At 38.8% G+C, this 18,597-nt stretch overlaps 1 pseudogene; it reads left to right on the top strand.

The window, feature by feature from the left end:
* LOC132272889 (uncharacterized) overlaps positions 1-12,975 on the top strand; it is a 48,059-nt pseudogene extending 35,084 nt beyond the window's left edge.
* The last annotated feature ends 5,622 nt before the right edge of the window (positions 12,976-18,597 follow it).

Below are 18,597 nucleotides of genomic sequence, written 5' to 3'. Positions count from 1 at the left end.
GAAGTTCTCCATGCCGGTTTTTATTCTGTTTGATGGAACAACCGATCCGGTCGATCACATCTACCATATTCAGTTGAAAATGGCTTTGAATACTAATAATGATCCTTTGATGTGCAAATGCTTCCCCACGAGCTTGGCTGGACCAGCTCTCAATTGGTTCAAGAATCTGGCTCAGGGCTAAATTGCCAGTTTTCAGGATTTATGCGATAAGTTCATAAGCCAGTACTACGGGAATAAACATTTGGCTAAGGATGTATCAAGCCTTTTCACAATGAAGCAGCATGAGGATGAACGGCTACAAGCTTTTCTCACCCGGTTCAACCTCGTTAAAAGCATGGTAATGGAGTGTCATCCGTCCACAGTAGTCCAAGCATTTAAACTCACAATGAACCGGGGGACGCCGTTCCACACCAGCTTGGTGGTTAATACGCCAAAGACCATGGACGAGCTAAACGAGAGAGCTGACGGTTTTATTCGTCTTGAGGAGGAAGAGGCAGCTAATTCGAGGAAGACGTCAATTATTTCGATGGAAGAGAAGTCCAAAGCCAAGATCCGGCAAAAACAAGCTCAGTCGCAACGTCACACCTCATGGAAGGCGGAGAAGAGGCCCAGGGAGGAGGAATCAGTCACTCTACTCAGAGTCACCTTAGCAAGGCTATACCAAGAGAACAAAGATAAGTTTCATCCTCTTCTGCCAATCAGGCAACCTCTTGAACAGAGGGATCAAACTAAACATTGTGCTTTCTATAGTGATTTTAGACATCAAACTAACGAATGCAGGAACCTAAGGAGGCAGGTAGAGATGCTAATATCAAAGGGGGAATTTGCAAGCTATATTCAAGGTCCGGCGCAAGAGCAGAACTGCCCAACTGAGCAGATCAAGTGGAACCAGAGGCCGAACCAACACAACTCTCAGCCTGTCCGGATTATAAATGCAATTCATAGTCGGCCTGAACAAACGACGGAGTCAGAAGAGTTGCTCAGAACGCGGTTACGCCAGGCCCAGTTAAAAAGAAGGATTGGCAGTGTGCATGCTTTTCACCAGTAGAACGCATCCACATCGATAAAGTTTGATAAAACGGACCTGCTACGCGTTCAGATTCCTCATGAAGATCCATTGGTCGTCAGTCTGACGGTTACAGAATGCCTGGTTCGAAGAGTTCTGATTAATTCAGGAAGTAGTGGGTGACGTTCGACCGACTGGAGATTGAACCTGAAAAACTCAAACCCACAGGAAATCCGTTGCTCGGATTTGATGGGAAATGAGTGGAACCCATTGGAATGGTGGAATTGACTGTACAAGCTGCTGAGCGAGTTTTGACTGAAAGTTTTGTGGTCGTGGAAATTCATCCATCCTATAACCTCTTGATGGGCAGAGGATGGATTCACAGAGTTCAGGGCGTCCCATCAACCTTGCATCAAGTGATGCGATGTTTGGGTCTAGATAGGACCAAGGTGATAGATATACACGGGGACTAGGTTACAGCTAAAGAATGTTATTCAGTAACTTTAAAATCTGCTGGAAAAGGAAAAAGTCCAATCCGTTCTGCCAGTCCAAAATAGCAATTACAGAACCCTCCTCCCAGCAAGGATGGGGAGGAGGAGCCACCAGTTTTGACCACAGAACCCCTTTATGAAGTGAAGATTGACCATGAGAAACCGGACCGAACAACAAGGGTGGGAACCAGACTTACTGAAGAAGAAAAACTAGAGTTGACTGATTTCTTGACTCGGAATGCAGATGTATTCGCATGGAGCCATTCAGATATGCCAGGGATAAATCCTGCTGTATCTTGCCATTCCCTCAATGTAGACCCGAATGCAAAGCCAGTGAAGCAGAAGCAGAGAAGATTTGCTCCAGAACGAAATCAGACTATAGCTGAGGAGGTTGATCGGCTGTTTGAAACCGGATTTATCAGAGAAGTTCAGCACCCAGCCTGGCTTTCCAATGTTGTTGTAGTGCAGAAAAAGAATGGCAAGTGGAGAGTGTGTATCGACTTCACTAATCTGAATAAAGCTTGCCGAAAGGATAGTTTCCCATTGCCAAGGATTGATCAAATGGTAGATGCCACCACAGGATACGAGCGGTTAACCTTCCTGGATGCTTATTCCGGTTATAATCAAATTCCCATAGATCCAGTTGACGAAGAGAAAACTTCGTTTGTTACTGAACGAGGGACTTATTGCTACAAAGTCATGCTGTTCGGATTAAAAAACGCTGGAGCTACTTATCAGAGGCTGATCAGCAAGATTTTTAAGGGCCAAATGGGAAGCACTGTCGAGGCTTATATTGATGATATAGTGGTCAAGAGTAAGAAGAAGAGTGATCATTTAGCGCATCTGCAGGATGTGTTCGATGTGTTGTGCCAATATGGGATGAAGCTTAATCTGGTCAAATGCTTATTCGGCGTAAGCTCCAGTCAATTTATAGGACATATGGTCAATCATAGAGGAATTAAGGCCAGCCCAGCTCAGGCAGAAGCCCTGATCAGAAATGCAGAGCCAATAACAATTAAAGAGGTGCAAGCACTCACAGGTCGGATAGCTGCACTGAGCCGATTTATTTCCAAGCTTTCGGATCGCTGTAAACCTTTCTTTGATACAATTCGAGGGCACGGAAGGCAAACCTGGGGGGATGAGCAACGACAGGCGCTAACCAGCCTGAAGGAATACATGCGTAACCCTTCGGTTCTGTCTGCTCCCGAGCCGAATGAGAAGCTCTTTCTGTATCTTGTGGTATCCAGTATAGCGACTAGTGCCGTTCTAATCCGTTGCAAAGAAGGAAAGCAGTTCCTGGTGTTTTATATTAGCAAAACAATGTCTGAGCCGGAAAGAAGGTACTCCAGGGCCGAACGAATGATCTTGTCGCTGGTCAACGCAAAAAGGAAGCTTAGACATTATTTTGAATCTCATCCGATCGTCGTTTTGACAACTTTCCCTTTGAGAATGATCCTGCACAAATCGGACCTATCGGGGAGAATGGCCAAGTGGGCCATTGAATTGAGTTCATTTGATATTGCATACGAGCCCAGGACGACAATCAAAGGTCAAGCGGTGGCGGATTTCCTACTTGAATGTGATGCTGAAGATTTGGTGGAGGATTATAATTGTTCCTTGTGGAAGCTCTTCGTGGATGGCTCCTCGAATCAAATGGGGGCAGGGATTGGAATTCAATTGCGAACACCAGAAGGAACTACACTGAGCTAAGCGATAAAACTTGAGTTCAACGCAACCAACAATGAGGCAGAATATGAGGCGTTGATAGTTGGGCTGAAGTTGGCTAAAGAACTGAAGATCAAGAATCTGATTGCTTATAGTGATTCACAACTAGTTATTCGGCAAGTCAATGGGGAATATGGGGCCAAGGATAAGACCATGGAAGCATACCGAACTGCGGTTCTGCATGAGGTGAAAGGCTTTGATCAGATCAGGTTCATCCAATTGCCGAGAGAGTATAACGAAGATGCCGACCGCTTGGCTTGTAGTGCATCCAGTTCTGGAGAGACTTTGGCTAGGGTCATCCCGGTTGACGTGCTGGTCAAACCTTCCATTTTTGATGAGCTACCTAATCCGATCGCTCAACATGTTAATGTTATACCATATGAGCCAAGCTGGATTGATCCAATCATGGCTTTCATACGTAATGGTGCACTCCCCTAGCAGAAGGACGAGGTAAGAAAAATTAGGTCCAACGCGGCAAAGTATGCCATTGTGCGTGATCAGTTGTATAGACGCTCCTTCTCGGGTCCATATTTGAAGTGTGCTACCCCATCAGAAGCTAAACAGATTATGCGAACCATTCATGAGGGAGTATGCGGAAATCATTCAGGAGGAAGATCTTTAGCACACAAAGCAATGACACAGGGGTACTTCTGGCCAAACATGGCACGAGATGCAGAAGAATTCTCTAGAAGATTCGATAAATGCCAGAGGTTTGGGTCATTGATACATCAACCACCTGAAGACCTGCACGTAATGGCCACCCCATGGCCTTTCGCGCAGTGGGGGATGGATGTGGTTGGCCTTTTGCCGACTGTAAGATCGCAGAATAAGTACGTTTTGCTAGCAACTGATTACTTCACCAAATGGGTAGAAGCAGAGCCGTACCCCAGTGTCACCCAAACTCAAGTAAGACGCTTCATCTGGAATAATATTATCTGTTATTTTGGCGTACCAAGGTCAATCGTGATGGACAATGGAACCAACCTCGATAGCAAGCAAGTGAAAGAGCTGCTGGAAGAATATGGAATCAACCAGAAGTTAGCAGCAGTCAGTCATTCCCAGGCTAATGGTCAAGTCGAAATCACAAACAGGACAATATTTGCTTGCATTAAGAAAAAGCTAGAAAATGAAAAAGGAAAATGGTTAGATGAGCTTCCGAACGTCTTGTGGGCTTATAGAACAACCCCAAGACGGCCGACTGGAGAGAGCCCATTTACTATGGCCTATGGCACCGAGGTGGTGATACCAGTCGAGCACTTGGTTCCAACTGCAAGGAGCTTGGCGTGGGATCAAGAGCAGAATGATAGAATGCTAAGGTTTAATCTCGATTTGCTGGAGGAAAAAAGGGATGCGGCTGCAGTAAGGCTTGCCTCTTATCAACAGACGCTTGTGAATAGCCATAACAAGAAGGTAAGGCACAGAGACTTCGCTCTTGACGATCTGGTTCTGAAAAGGAAGGTGGGAATAGTCAAAAAGATGTTCTCCCCATGGGAAGGTCCATACAGAATAACAGAGGTCATAGGGAAGGGGGCGTACGTCCTAGAAACTATGGTAGGAAGGGTGGTTAATAAGCCATGGAATGCTACGTCTCTGAAAAGGTACTACCAGTAGAAGTAGAGTTAAATTTCAAGCAATATGCACGCTTTAAATTGCATACTTGCAAGTATACGAAATTCCCAAGTTTTATAGAAAGTCTCTTCTTTGCTCAAAAAATTAATTGACACCCTTCCCATTCAGTAAAGTTAGTGGCAGCTGGCACTTTAAGTCGGACGCCAAACACTTGCTCAAAAAATAAAAATAAGCCAAGTGGCAAGAGGCGTTCAAGCCGAGCGCTAGGTATTCAGCAAAGTTAGTGGCAGCTGGCACTTCGAGTCGAACGCCAAACACTTGTTCAAAAATAAAAATAAGCCAAGTGGCAAGAGGCGTTCAAGGCGAGCGCCAGGCATTCAGCAAAGTTAGTGGCAGCTGGAACTTCGAGCCGAACGCCAAACACTTGCTCAAAAAAAAAAAAAAAAAAAGCCAAGTGGTAATAGGCGTTCAAGCCGAGTGCCAGGCACTCAGCAAGGGTAGTGGAAGCTGGCATTGTGAGCCGAACACCGAACACTTGCTCAAAATAAAGTAAAGCCACTCAAAATAAAATAAAATAATTCCAGAATGGTGATGAGGCCGAACACCAAATACTTGTGAAAATACACAGCAAAGCTGAAAATGGAAAACTAGAAGAATAAAAGTCATGCTGAGCAAAAACATTATCATTCATTACAAAAAGGTCCCGAGGTACATAGTTTGATACATAAAAAAAAAACTGCTACAGGATGTCAGTTCTGATGATCTTCTCCAAGCTGTGACCTGTCATTTTCCCCACCATCATCCTCTGGACCATGGAGGTCTTCTTCATTCTCAGCTGCCCTATCATCCTTAGAAGGGGAGTCAAGATGAATCACTCCCTGAGTAGGCATAGGTCTGTCAGTAACAACTGAGGAAGAGGGCACAATGGTAGAAATGGGAAGAATATTCACGGGATGAAAGGGTGGAACAATTCCTGAGGATGTAACCTCTATGCACTCGATGAAGATATTCTCAGCCGGGTCGCAGGGTAGGTTTTGATAATTATTTGGGGGGTGGATATCTAGAGAAACATCTAATTCATCTGAACCAGCACAAGAGCTTGATTTGCCTTCAGGGAGAGAATGGTCAATAAAACCGTCTCTGTACCCTTCAGCATACCGGATGGCATTGGTTCTCGTGAAGCGAGCAAGGAGAGCTTTCATACCCCCTTCGACTTTGCCAATCATGTTTAACAAGGAAGACCGTTCGTTTAAGAGCTTCTCCTGCGAGTTCGCATGAGACAACCGTTCAGCAATGAGTGAGCGCTGAAGGTCTCCCTTCTCAGCTTTGAGAGAGTCCATTTCTGTCAGAGCGACGCTCTTTTCAGTTTTCAAGACATCAACCTCATCCTGAAGAGAATCCCGTTCGGTCTTCAGGGTATCCCGTTCAGCTCTGAGGGAATCCCTCTCATTTGCCAGACCGTCTTTCTCTGCCTTTAAGTTAGCAACCCCCTTCTTTGACTCGCTCAGCTTAAACTCCAGCTCAGCAACCTTGGCCTCAAGGAGGCTCTCTGCTTCAACAGACCGTTTAAGGCCCACAGAGAGGGATTTAAGCTTTTTGTTCAAAGTCTCAATGGTTTTTTGGAAAGTGAACATCCCAAATAGAGTCTGCATAAAGGAAGGGAAATTCAGGTCAGACTAGCTACTAAAGAGTTATAGCACAAAGGAAACGTATTTCAATAAAAGAAGAGTCACCTCCATAGCAGCAGCTGGGAACCGCTGGAACATCTCACCAAAGGATAGCTTGTTCTGAATCTCAAGGTCCTTGGGGGTCCAGAAACCCTTGTAGAAAGCAAAGGATGTGAGGGGGTCCTTATATATTGAGTCAGTGGGGCCAATGGTCGATCTATCTTCACGGCTGAGCAAAGGTCGCCATGGAAGAACGGATGGAGTCGGACTAGAGGTTCTGGCCGATTCGCCTTCTGGAATGAAGAACTGGGCAAGGGGCAATGGTTCAGTAACCCTGAAGGAAGCCATCCTGATCCTCCGGGTTGGTGGGATATCACTCCGGTCATGACCGCCCTCAGGCATTGACCTTTTTCCTTAACTTTTTTCTGACAAACCAGCATTAGCTGGCCCTCCATTGTCTTGAGAATTTCCAGCATCCTAAGTGCTCTCTGAGGAAGTATCAGACGAGATGTTGGAAAGCATAATGGTGGGAGTAGCAGGACGTATCTCAGCAGTATGGTCCACAATAGGGTTCTCAGCATGAGTGAGCTCAGAAGGCTCAACAGCAGAACGGTTCGTGACTTAAGTCACAGTTGGAACAATCACAACTTGCTCTGGGGCAGAGACAGCAAGGGAAGACGATGTGGAAGCGGGTGTAGATGATGATGTGATAGCAGGAACGCTAGAAAGGGTGGGAGCAGAACGCCTCCTCCTGCTGAAAGATGGGATCTGAATGTTCTCCATTGTGGACCCTAAAAGAGAGATGTCAGAGACATTGTCAGATGTAAGCAAATCAGTAGCTGAAGGGACATTGTTCAGCACTTTCTTGCAAGATGTCTAGCCTAGCCCTGCAGACGCTATAAACCAGTTCATCATGGGGAATCTGAAGGCATCTACAAAGAAAAGTGCAAAAACGGGGAAGATAACTTTCGCAGTGGCATTTAATAGGATGTGTTTTCAGCTTTTTGTAGCCAGAGACAGAGCATGTACTAAAGGAAGAAGGGATAGAGAAGGATTGGCCGAGCGGAGTCTGCCAATTCCCACTAACCACAATTAAGTTTCGTCTCCAACCTTTTTCAAATGAGTTCTTATCAGTGCAGATCGGCCGTTTGTCAATAGGGAAGAAGTGATAGTACAAATCATTTTGTGAAATCTTATTAATCCGATAGCAGAGGAGAAGGTCAATAATGTCAAGATTGAGACCCCTGTCACGATTCAAGAGCAGGAGGACTGAAATTACCCTAAGAAAGTTTGGGTTAACTTGTAGGGGGCAGAGCCCCAATTTGTTGAAAGCATAACAAAAGAATGGGTGTAGGGGGAACCTAATGACGTTTAAGTGAACGACGGAGAATAAAACTTCCCCAGGAAGGAGACCCTCACCAGATCTCCCGTCTAAGTTTATTAGATAGACTCTGAGAGAAACATCGCGAGGAATGTAATTCTTGGATCGAATGGCGTTCCGATTAAGGGGAGCCATAGAGAAGGGGAAAAGTCCTAGACAGTAATCTTTTTAAGGAGAGATTTAAAAAAAAACTGACCTTGAAAGTTTGTGATGAACGTAGCAACGGCACGGTAGCTAAAAATCGAGAAGGAAAGACTCGTCGGAGAAATTGAAAAGGATCGCCGGAATGTGTAGGAAGGCAGCAGAGAGTAGAAGCGAGATATAAGAAGAAGGGTGAAGGTTGAAAGATCGGAATTTATAAAGAGGAAAAGTAAAGGCGGCATGGAACTCAAAAGGTCAAGGCAAAAAGTAGTGCTGCAGATCTCGAAGCTTGGGTTTTTGTGCCAGCCGTTCGATTCCTCGTGTCATTGCTTCGAGCCGTCAGACCAAGATCGTGTCTTTTCAATAATCTCACCCTCATTAATGAGGAGAGAGATTATTGGGGGCAGATGAGGACACCAAAATGACCCGGGCTTGGTATGATCCGTATTGCAAAGGACGGGTCGGGTATGGACAGACAGGATGGAGCAAGTTCACGCGGGATGGGCCCAGATCCATAAAGTCATTACAGAAGCCCATATTAAAATGAGAAGAGTTGAGTCCAGGCAAAAGAGAGCAGATAAGGCCCAGGCTAGAGGAGGTTGTAACCGTCTATAAATAAGGGAAATCGAGAGGGAAAAGAGGTTAGAAAGCATTGGGAGTGAAGAAATTCTCTCTCTGTAATTGGGGGAAATTCTTTGTACTTTCAATAAGCATCCCATACCCATTTGGCATGACCCCAGACTGTTACCTAAATGAACATTTCCTCATCACCTGTAACCATTCCTTTGATCCAAACCATTTTAGAGAACAGTACTAAAAGAGTTACCAAGATATTGCTCGAAGGTCAGTTGCATATCATGAAGATTAGACTTGACGATTGCTACGATCAGCAGGGTAATTGGCTGTCCAATAGCACGAACTTCAATAGTTACACGCTGTCCAAATTCTTCATCTCTAATACCCAAAATAAGTTCACAGCAGTTGGGTGTGACACTATTGCTATTGTTCAATCTTATAAAGGAGATGAGTGGTACACCACAGGGTGCATGTCCATATGTAACAGCATGGATGATGTCACTGATGGGACTTGTTCTGGTGCTGGGTGTTGCCAGACACCCATCCCTAAAGGGGTGAGAATGTTTAATTTGACATTAAATAGCTACGACAATCATACATCTATGAAGGGTTTCAATCCCTGCAGCTATGGCTTCATCGTCGAACAAAAGGAGTTCAACTTCTCCAAAAATTATTTTCTCGGTTTGCAAGACAATAAAAGGCTCCCAATGGTGCTGGATTGGACCATTGGATATGATACATGCGATGTGGCTCGGAAGGACTTAACTAGTTATGCATGTAAAGGTAATAGCGAGTGTTATGAACCAGATAATGGTCCAGGGTATCTCTGTAGATGCTTTAAAGGTTACTAAGGTAACCCATACCTGTCCAATGGTTGCCAAGGTATTAACAAACTCAACTACATATTTATTTTTGGTTCATTGCTAGCTTTAATTATTGCATCACTTGCTAGTGTTTTCTTGATCCGTGCTCCAATTAATCATATGATGATTTTAAATCTGAAGAATTTAAATGATCTAACTTTAATTATTGCATTACTTGCAAGTGTTTTCGTTCTTATTCTTCGGCATGAATATCATTACTCTTAATTAATTCTTTCATAGATATATATATATATATATATATATATATATATATATATATATATTGTAGATATTGATGAATGTAAGGACCCAAATCTCAACGAGTGCCCAAAAAATTGTGTCAACACTGTAGGCAATTATAAATGTTCTTGCCGTAAGGGATACCGTTGGGACAGCAGAACAACTGGAAAAGGGCGTTGCGATGTTGATGAACTACTAGTGATAACACTTACTGTCGGTAAGTATATATATTAGATTGATTTTAATTAATCTATCAATTCATATTTGTAAGGAGGGAAAAAAAAGCTAGGAATCCATTTGTTAGGATAAGGAAAGTTATAAAAATTTTTAGAGGGTTTTTTAAATAAAGATCTTGATTTATGCGTTGAGAGAAATTTTATGCATGAACAACAATAATCCATTCAATTAAAGATAGAAAACTTACGTTCGAGTAAACCTTAAATTTTTCTTCTAAAGTGAATGTTCGCACTTGTTGTAGATCCATTTGCTAGATGTCTTTAAAGTGAATGTTCTCACTTATTGATTGTAGATCCCTTTGCTAAATGCCTCTTCCGTGGATCTCCATCTTATTGGTAATGATCTTGCCTTTAGAAATTACCCATAAACCTCATAAATGACTTTGGAGAGCTCAACTTGTGGGAGCCTCCATGAAATAATAACACTAACCCTAAAATTTTAGAAAGAGAAAAATATTTTCTTTGTCTTCCAAAATTATTGCATAAAAGTGTAACCTAAAATATACATGGATCCATGTATATATAGGCAAAATAAAAATAATGATTGAAGACAATATAATTTTCTCAATCTCTAAAATTTACTTGATATCTCAAATCTAATGGTCTTTCAATATCAAGTTGGGTTATGAGTGAAAGTCCTTTGGCTTATTATTTTCTTAGTTACAATGAATTAATAATTAACCCGCTCCATTATATAATGGACCATGGACCCAATTTAATTAATTCATAAATTAATTTCTATTCCACTAAAAGAAATTCATTGAACTTCAATTAAATAATAAATAACCTCTAAGTCAATGTTGCATTTTGACCCCTTTATGCATAATTAGTTATCGGATAAATAAAGTCATCAATCCTACTACTTAATTAATATATTTATTTCAGTACCTTTGATTATTTTCACCTTGATCACAATAAAAAAAATTATTTGACAAAAATAATAATTTAAATAAATAAATATATAGAAAATCATTTAATCTAAAAGAAATTTTATTTGGTGATCAACCATAATCAATACAAAATAAATATAAGTTGTAATGATGTAAATATTGAAAATATAACCCTCTAATTATTAATTATATAAACTGTCGATTTATGGATTTCGAAGAATTCGCCGAACAAATTAAAGTAATTACTAATTAATAAAAAGTCTATATTTCTCTCATGTTTAAGAGTTAAATGACATGACAGTGATAGTGAGCAATTGCATACGACGGTTCTCGCAATATATCTCAACCTAACGTGGATCCGGTTCAAGTCTTAGTTAATAATGAGTCCATCCATAATTACCGACTATGAACTATTTATGATTACTATTTATGTTTGTGTATTGATTGTCATTGCATACATATAAACATCTCTTGTAATTAAGTAGTCAATTCCATAATTAATCGAAACATAATATATTAAATTTATCAATTGTATGAAGTATAAATATTTGAGATATATTAAACACATATGTTACTTTAATTCAAATAAGAATTCACTATGTGAGGCCATATAAATCCCAACACCATTAAGTGAGAAAGTAGGAAATATATTACCCTTTGTGGAATAGAGGGACTTTTGTAGTTACTCTCGTCTTTCATTTGTTGTTATGGTAATTCATGTTGAACCAATAAACATCACAAATACTTGGGTGGCTCCATCACGATTTGGTCTACTCTGTGATACTGAAAGTCAAGGTTGATTGAGGTAAAACAATTAGCTGAGATGTAATTTTCAGCTGAAAGTCAAGGTCGTGTAATTTTCAGCATACTTCTTCGGTTCTTCCCAGTTTTCTTGACTGTAAACCCTACAATATTCTTTGGAGTTTTCAATATCTAATTTATAACTTTACTTGAATTACTTATTGAAAAGATAGAACTTTGTTCACTTTTAATTTCAACAGGTATTGCATTCGTGGTAACAGTTTTGCTCGTGGGCAGCTCTTGGTTGTACGCTGGAATGAATAAAAGAAAGCTCATCAAGATGAAAAAAAAAATTCTTTCAGCAAAATGGTGGTTTATTGTCACGGCAACAATTTTCTGGACAAGAAGGATCCGGTGAAACAATCAAAATTTTCACCAAGGAAGAGCTTGAGATGGCTACCAACAAATATGACAAAACCAGAATAGTTGGCCAAGGAGGTTTCGGCGTAGTTTACAAAGACTACTTAAGAGACAACAGAATAGTTGCTATCAAGAAGTCTAGGTCAAGGCCAAATTGAGCAATTCATTAATGAGGCGGTTGTACTCTTTCAAATCAACCATAGAAATGTTGTAAAGCTACTGGGTTGTTGTTAGAGACAGAAGTCCCTCTACTAGTTTATGAGTTCATCGACAATGGCACCCTCTTTGACCACATCCATAATAAAGCAAAGGCATCGGCCATTTCCTAGGACATCCGTCTAAGGATTGCAGCATAAACTGTTGGGATTCTATCATATTTACACTCTACAGCTTCTACGCCGATTATCCATAGAGATGTCAAGTCTGCAAACATACTCTTAGATGGCAACTACACTGCAAAAGTGTCTGACTTTGGAGCGTCGAGGTTGGTTCCACTAGATCAGGAGCAATTAACTACATTGGTGCGAGGAACTCTTAGATACTTGGACCCTGAGTACTTGCACACAAGCCAATTAACAGAGAAAAGCGATGTATATAGCTTCGGGATACTCCTTGTGGAGCTACTAACTGGCAAGAAAGCATTTTCTTTTTGATAGGCCAGAGGAGGAGAGAAGTCTAGCCACGCATTTTCTTTCTTTGCTGAAAGAGGATCGGTTGTTTGAAATAGTTGAGGTTCATTTTGTGTGTGAAGGAAATACAGGGCAGCTCAAGGAAGTGGCAGAGATTGCAAGGAGGTGCTTAAAACTGAAGGGGGAGGAGAGACCTACTATGAAGGAAGTAGCAATGGAACTGGAGGGACTGAGGATGGTAGAAAAACAACCCTGGGTTAACATAGCATTGAATTTGGAAGAGATTGAGTCCTTGCATGGCGAGAGATCGGATACCTATGAATATGGTGACAGTAGTACAAATGCCAGGTCTGATAGCTTGATTAAACCTGTAAATTTGCCTATCGATGTTGGGAGATGATTGTTTGGTAAACCCAATTAAGTAGTAATGTGACTCTGTTGTATCTAGTGATTTCCTAATTTTTCCATATTACTTGCAAACTACATATATGTCTTGTGAAATCTATATAATTTTGTCTTTTCTTCTGTTATGCAATTTTTAGGCAGGACGATTGTCTGAAATTTATTAGTTTTATGCATATGCAATTATGTGTTCGCTCTCAATTTCAAAGTGAAAATTAAATTATAACTGAAACTATAAGACTGAATTTTCCATGATAACTTCCGAAACCTTTTGGGCGCACTATAACTAAAAAAACAGAAGAGAAGTCCCAAGATGATAAAGGACAAGATTTACCTTGGATCTTGTCATAAAAAATAATACTGAGTACAATTAAAGAATAAAATTTTCAATCATATCTTCTTGATGATTAAATTTTAAAATAACTTGAGATTTTAGTAGGAGATCCTTAGAGGGAACTACCTTTGTTCCACGGGGCTAGCTAAGAAGGATTATGAAACTCTTATAGTAAAAACTCAAGAGGGATTACTTCTTTACAAATAAATATATTCATGTCCTTATTCACATCTTGAAATTGACAAGTAAAAAAACAGTTTGAGTGTTCAAGTTTGGTGGAGGCAAAATATATATAAATGCGTTTTTGTTTTATCATTCAAATATATATATATATAGATTGTGAAAAAAAAAAAAAAAAAAAAGTCCAAAACCAACCTAGGATCACAAAATAATAGGGACTGCACAAAATATTCAAAAAGAGAAATAAAAATTGATGAAGAAAGAAGAATTTTTTTTTAGGACAATACTTGGGTCCTCTCATGGGAGGATGAACTTTATCCTCCCATCTGATGTGGCCCAATATAATTTGGACACATGTCTAATTTTTTAAATTTTTTAATAATGGTTATTATCTAACTTCATACGGGTTAAACCTGTTCGGCTCTACAGAAGAAGCGCAGTTTCGCTATCTGGATGAGTGGAAGGCAGAATCGTGGTGTGCAGGATTACCAGGAATTGCTGTCGTTCCAAAGTGGATATCCGACCAATATTCCAGGAGATTGTAGGGATCAGACGATTGTTTGAAGGTCTGGAATAACCACCTTCAGAGGTTCTTTTTGTCTTGAAAAAGGACTTCAAGATTCTTCTATAACAAGTGGAAATGAAGACGGTATTGAAAGTGCATGACTTGCAATAAAAGTTAGGGACTACTTGCTAGAAAGTAGAAAAGATAAGTGCTGAACTTAAATTAAACATAATGTAAATGCATTACAAGAATGTAAAGATACATGAAATGAAGTAATTGAAGGTGTTGTTTAGTTGTGTGTGTTGAACATGATTTGTATGTTAAGCTTAAGTGCTCTATTTATAGAGTTTCTTTGCAGCAGTTGGAAATGTGGCAGTTTCAGTAGCTTACACTTGGCCTTTCCTCGAACTGCCAAGTGTCCCATAATCTTTCAACCTTCTCTCAATGTTGCCACGTGTAAAATCATGTTCTCCCATAATCTACAACTAATAAATAATGGTCTTGGCAGTTGAATACATATTTGTAAGCCTTTACCCACGTTTAGGAACTGCCTAGATGGAAAGGCGGCGGTTTCCAGCAACAGTTGAGAACTTCCACCTAGAAGGTTTGGATCATGCCATGTGTCCCACGTTTTCCTCAGCTTCCTTTGGTAAATGCATCATGTTTTTATCCCACTTGCTGATTTTTAACAACCTTCTCACCTAAATAAGATAAGTGGTTGCCTTATTCTTGGAGTGACTCCTACAAATTAGGAGATATTATAGGAGTGGGGAAGTTGTCATTCTTAATGACTAGGTCAAAGGTACACATGACTTTCCAGATGTTTGTCATGTGGCAATAATAGATCACATGTGCTGTTATGGTGGGCTCTCATCTTACTGATTTCCCTTACCCTTGACCAGGTCTTTAGTGCCACGTGGCAGATTTGAATGGTTCCACACTGTATGCTATGTGGGACTGCTTGTAGGCTAACATTCCTCTTCCAATTGCTGGAACTAATCTGGAGTGGCAAGTCTCTTGGAACTCGCCACATGTCAACTTTCCATTTGTCTAAAATAATGGGATACACAAAACTCAAATCCTTTTTTTTTTTTTTTTTTTTTTTTTCCTATTTGAAAATTTTAAAATCCCTTTTTAGCCGGACCTAAGTCACACAATCTTCTCAACAAGTGTCGCTCTCATGCTCCAAGCGCACTCCTGCTCTCACGTTCCGCGCGCGCTGTAATACCCCAATATTTTAAAGGATTTATTAATTGCAATTAATTACTTATATTTTATTTTTAAATGATTTGTTTAATTTATTTGGGTTTAATTGCTTTTATTTTTATTTTTAAATGATTTGTTTTATTTAATTGAGTGCTTAGATTAATTATCTTATTTTAATTAAATTATATTTCATGATTATATATGATGATTGTTTGTGGGTGTGCTTGATTATTGATTGAATTGGTGTGTTGGTTTGCTTTATAAGAATGTCATGATTGTGTTATTTTTAAGTTGCTTATTTGACCATGTGTAATTTTATGCTAGTGTGATTTTATTGTGAATTAATTGTAATTATTAGATTTAATTGGATTAATTAATTTATTTAAGTTAATAGGTTTGGGCTTAGGGGGAATGAAACCAATGGATATGGTCTTGGGCTTGGATGGAGCCTTATTGGGTTAATTAATAAAGACCCATGGTTAAGTGATTATTTTAATAATCATTTTTGCATAATTATAAATATATATTTAATTATATATTTAATAGGTGTTATGGAAGGACATATATATATATATATATATATATTTATTGAAATATATAGGTATATATGATTTAATTAACAAATGGGTTAATTATGGAAGGTATATATATATATATATGTAATATAATATATGTTTATAGATATATATTATTTAAAGGTTATTATTTTAATTCATAGTCCTAGTTGGAATAGGATTTGGAATTTAATGTGTATAAATATACACATAAGGATTTAGGGTGAAAGGTTTTCACACGTTAGAAAAATAAGAGAGAGAGAGAGATAATGAGAAGGCCAACAAAGAGGAGGCCGAATCTAAGAAGGAGGACGTTGGGATTGGAAGAGATAATCAAAACTTGAAGCGTCGGTTTCGTTTCGAAACCTTCAGGCGAGTTTTTCTCTAACTCTCCTCTTAAAACTCATAAATATTTCACCTTAAATATCAAAATTTTAGGTTAAATTTATTCATTAAATAATGGTTAGAACTGATTATTTAAAAGTATGAATTATTATATTTTTAATTTTGGAGTATTGGATTTTAATTGTATATATAGATGTTGTATATATATTTTAAAATCAATTTATAGGTGGATCTGTGACCCAAGAGGGGTAATTAGGGTTTTTTTATTTTCTGGAATTGTTCTGTAAATTTTCTGGTATTTTTTTCTATATTTTTAGGAATTTATTTTTCAATTATTTGTTTAAAAAATTATATATATATATATATATATATATATATATATATATACTGTTTATATATATATACACACTGTGGTTCTGTTTACGGCGCATCAAAATGGGATAGGGATCTGGTACGACACAATATATGCTATTACAGTGTACACGGAGCATGAAGGGTTGAGATTAATTTATATTTAGTCAAAGGTTCTGATGCAGTGCGGAACAAGATTTTATGGTGTGCTTGCAGATCTGGGCCGTTGATGCATGGTGATGATATTCGAACTGATCAGGTGCGGCGCGGTGTACACATGTTATGGAGCGCACGGATCTGCACCATTGAAGATGGCAGATTGATTCAGTGCAGCGCACCTATAGGAACGCGATGCATCCGGCCAATGGGAGCGCGCCGCGTCACCAAGAGGACCAGCCAGCGTGCGTGGCAGTGAGTATGTGATCGTGGTAGCGCGTCCAAGCGCGTGTGCGCGCGTGCCAACCCCCTACCTCGTGTAGCGGCGCATAGGAGCGCGTGCGACTGTGGAAAAGGCTGTGGAGGAGCGTGCAGGGTGTTTAAGAGAGTGTGGGGTTGCGTAGGGAGGTGTTTGGGATTCCCAAAAAGTTACTGTAGAGTCCGGTAATGTCCCAGAGCTGATTTCAAGTTTATAAATGTTGAAATTAATTATTAGGGGATGTGTTTTAGGTGTTTGAGGGTTAAAGGATGCTACTACGATAACTAGTTGCATTTAATTAGCGTAATTATAATTAATTAATATATTAATTATGGAAGGAAGTGTACATATATATATATTTTTGTTATATATGTATATATATGAATTAACTAATATGTGATTGGTTTAGAGGGAAGTATATATATATATATATATATATATATATATATATATATATAATTTAAGATGATTAATAGTATCATTCTTATTTGGTATATCTTGATAGATTGATTATTAAATTAATGATTTGTGTATAATATGCATGAGATGAATATGTATGATTTAGTGTATGGTTAAGTTTAATGTTGATTCATGGTTAAAGTGTAGGCATTGATGAATTGCCAAAGGGTTAAATATACTATCTAAATATGTGTATGAATAGAATACATACATGGGAAGCATGGATGAGTTGCTAATTAAAAGTATAAATAAATATACTTGTGGAGGCATGGTTGAATTGCCAATGTATAAATAAACATACTTCAGGAGGCATGGGTGAGTTGCCGATATATAAATAAATATGTTTATAATGGTATGGTTGATTTGCCAAAGTGTAATTATATTGTTGTGTGTTAGATGATTAAAATATATCATCTATGGTTACTATTTGTGTAAGTTGGATTAGGATTAGATATTCTTAAAGTAGAATAGTTTAGTATTTACAGTTTAGTGTGTTATTTTATACATATTAGTAAAATAATACTGGTAGTGACATGGGTGATTTGTCAAAGTCTAGATATTGACTGTGTGATTTAAATACTTAAAATCATTATGGGTTTTGGAATTAAATATAATGTGCTTTTAATTATATTTTATGGTTTAAATTATTAATTTGCTGTCTAGGATGGAATTAAGGTTAGAGAAGTTTCTTTAAAAGAAATTGTGGATTGGATTAGGTATGATTATTAATTAATCATTGATAATGGTTCTGGAATTAATGAACTTGGTAATAATTGTGATAGTTATATTGTATATAATTATGTACATTAAAGATAAAGACTTTATTAGGTTTGGTTTTGATCAAAGATGATCTATTTATTGATTTTCAGAGGTCTGGTAGAGTGAACTTGCTTGTAGGGTTTAACCCGCGATATATTTTTCAGGTTGTTAGAAGTTCGAGTCTAAAAGTTGAGGATCCGCAGTTGGAAGACTTATCCATTCTTTCTTCTTATTTTAATGTAGGATATTTTCTTATTGTTATATAATGGATTTTTTTATTTAGAGATCATTGGATTATTGGATTATGTTATCAGGGGTCATTGATTTACGGGATTCCCGAGTTGTAACTTTTGGGAGAATTAGTAATGGAATTTTATTTAATAGAATTTCCTTCTGCGAATTATTTATTCTGTTTATTTCTTTTTGTACTCTGTGCTTGTTTGAAATACTTTAATTGTTTTGATATTCCTTACTTTTGTGCACGAATTTGATCAACCCGTGTTCCAAAATTA

This window comes from Cornus florida, unplaced genomic scaffold (assembly GCF_030987335.1).
Source record: "Cornus florida cultivar Cherokee Brave unplaced genomic scaffold, ASM3098733v1 CherokeeBrave_3.0.0_Hap2_Chr09, whole genome shotgun sequence".
Taxonomy (NCBI): domain Eukaryota; kingdom Viridiplantae; phylum Streptophyta; class Magnoliopsida; order Cornales; family Cornaceae; genus Cornus; species Cornus florida.
The sequence above is the reverse complement of the archived record's forward strand: the minus strand, read 5'-3'. Positions and strand labels throughout refer to the sequence as shown.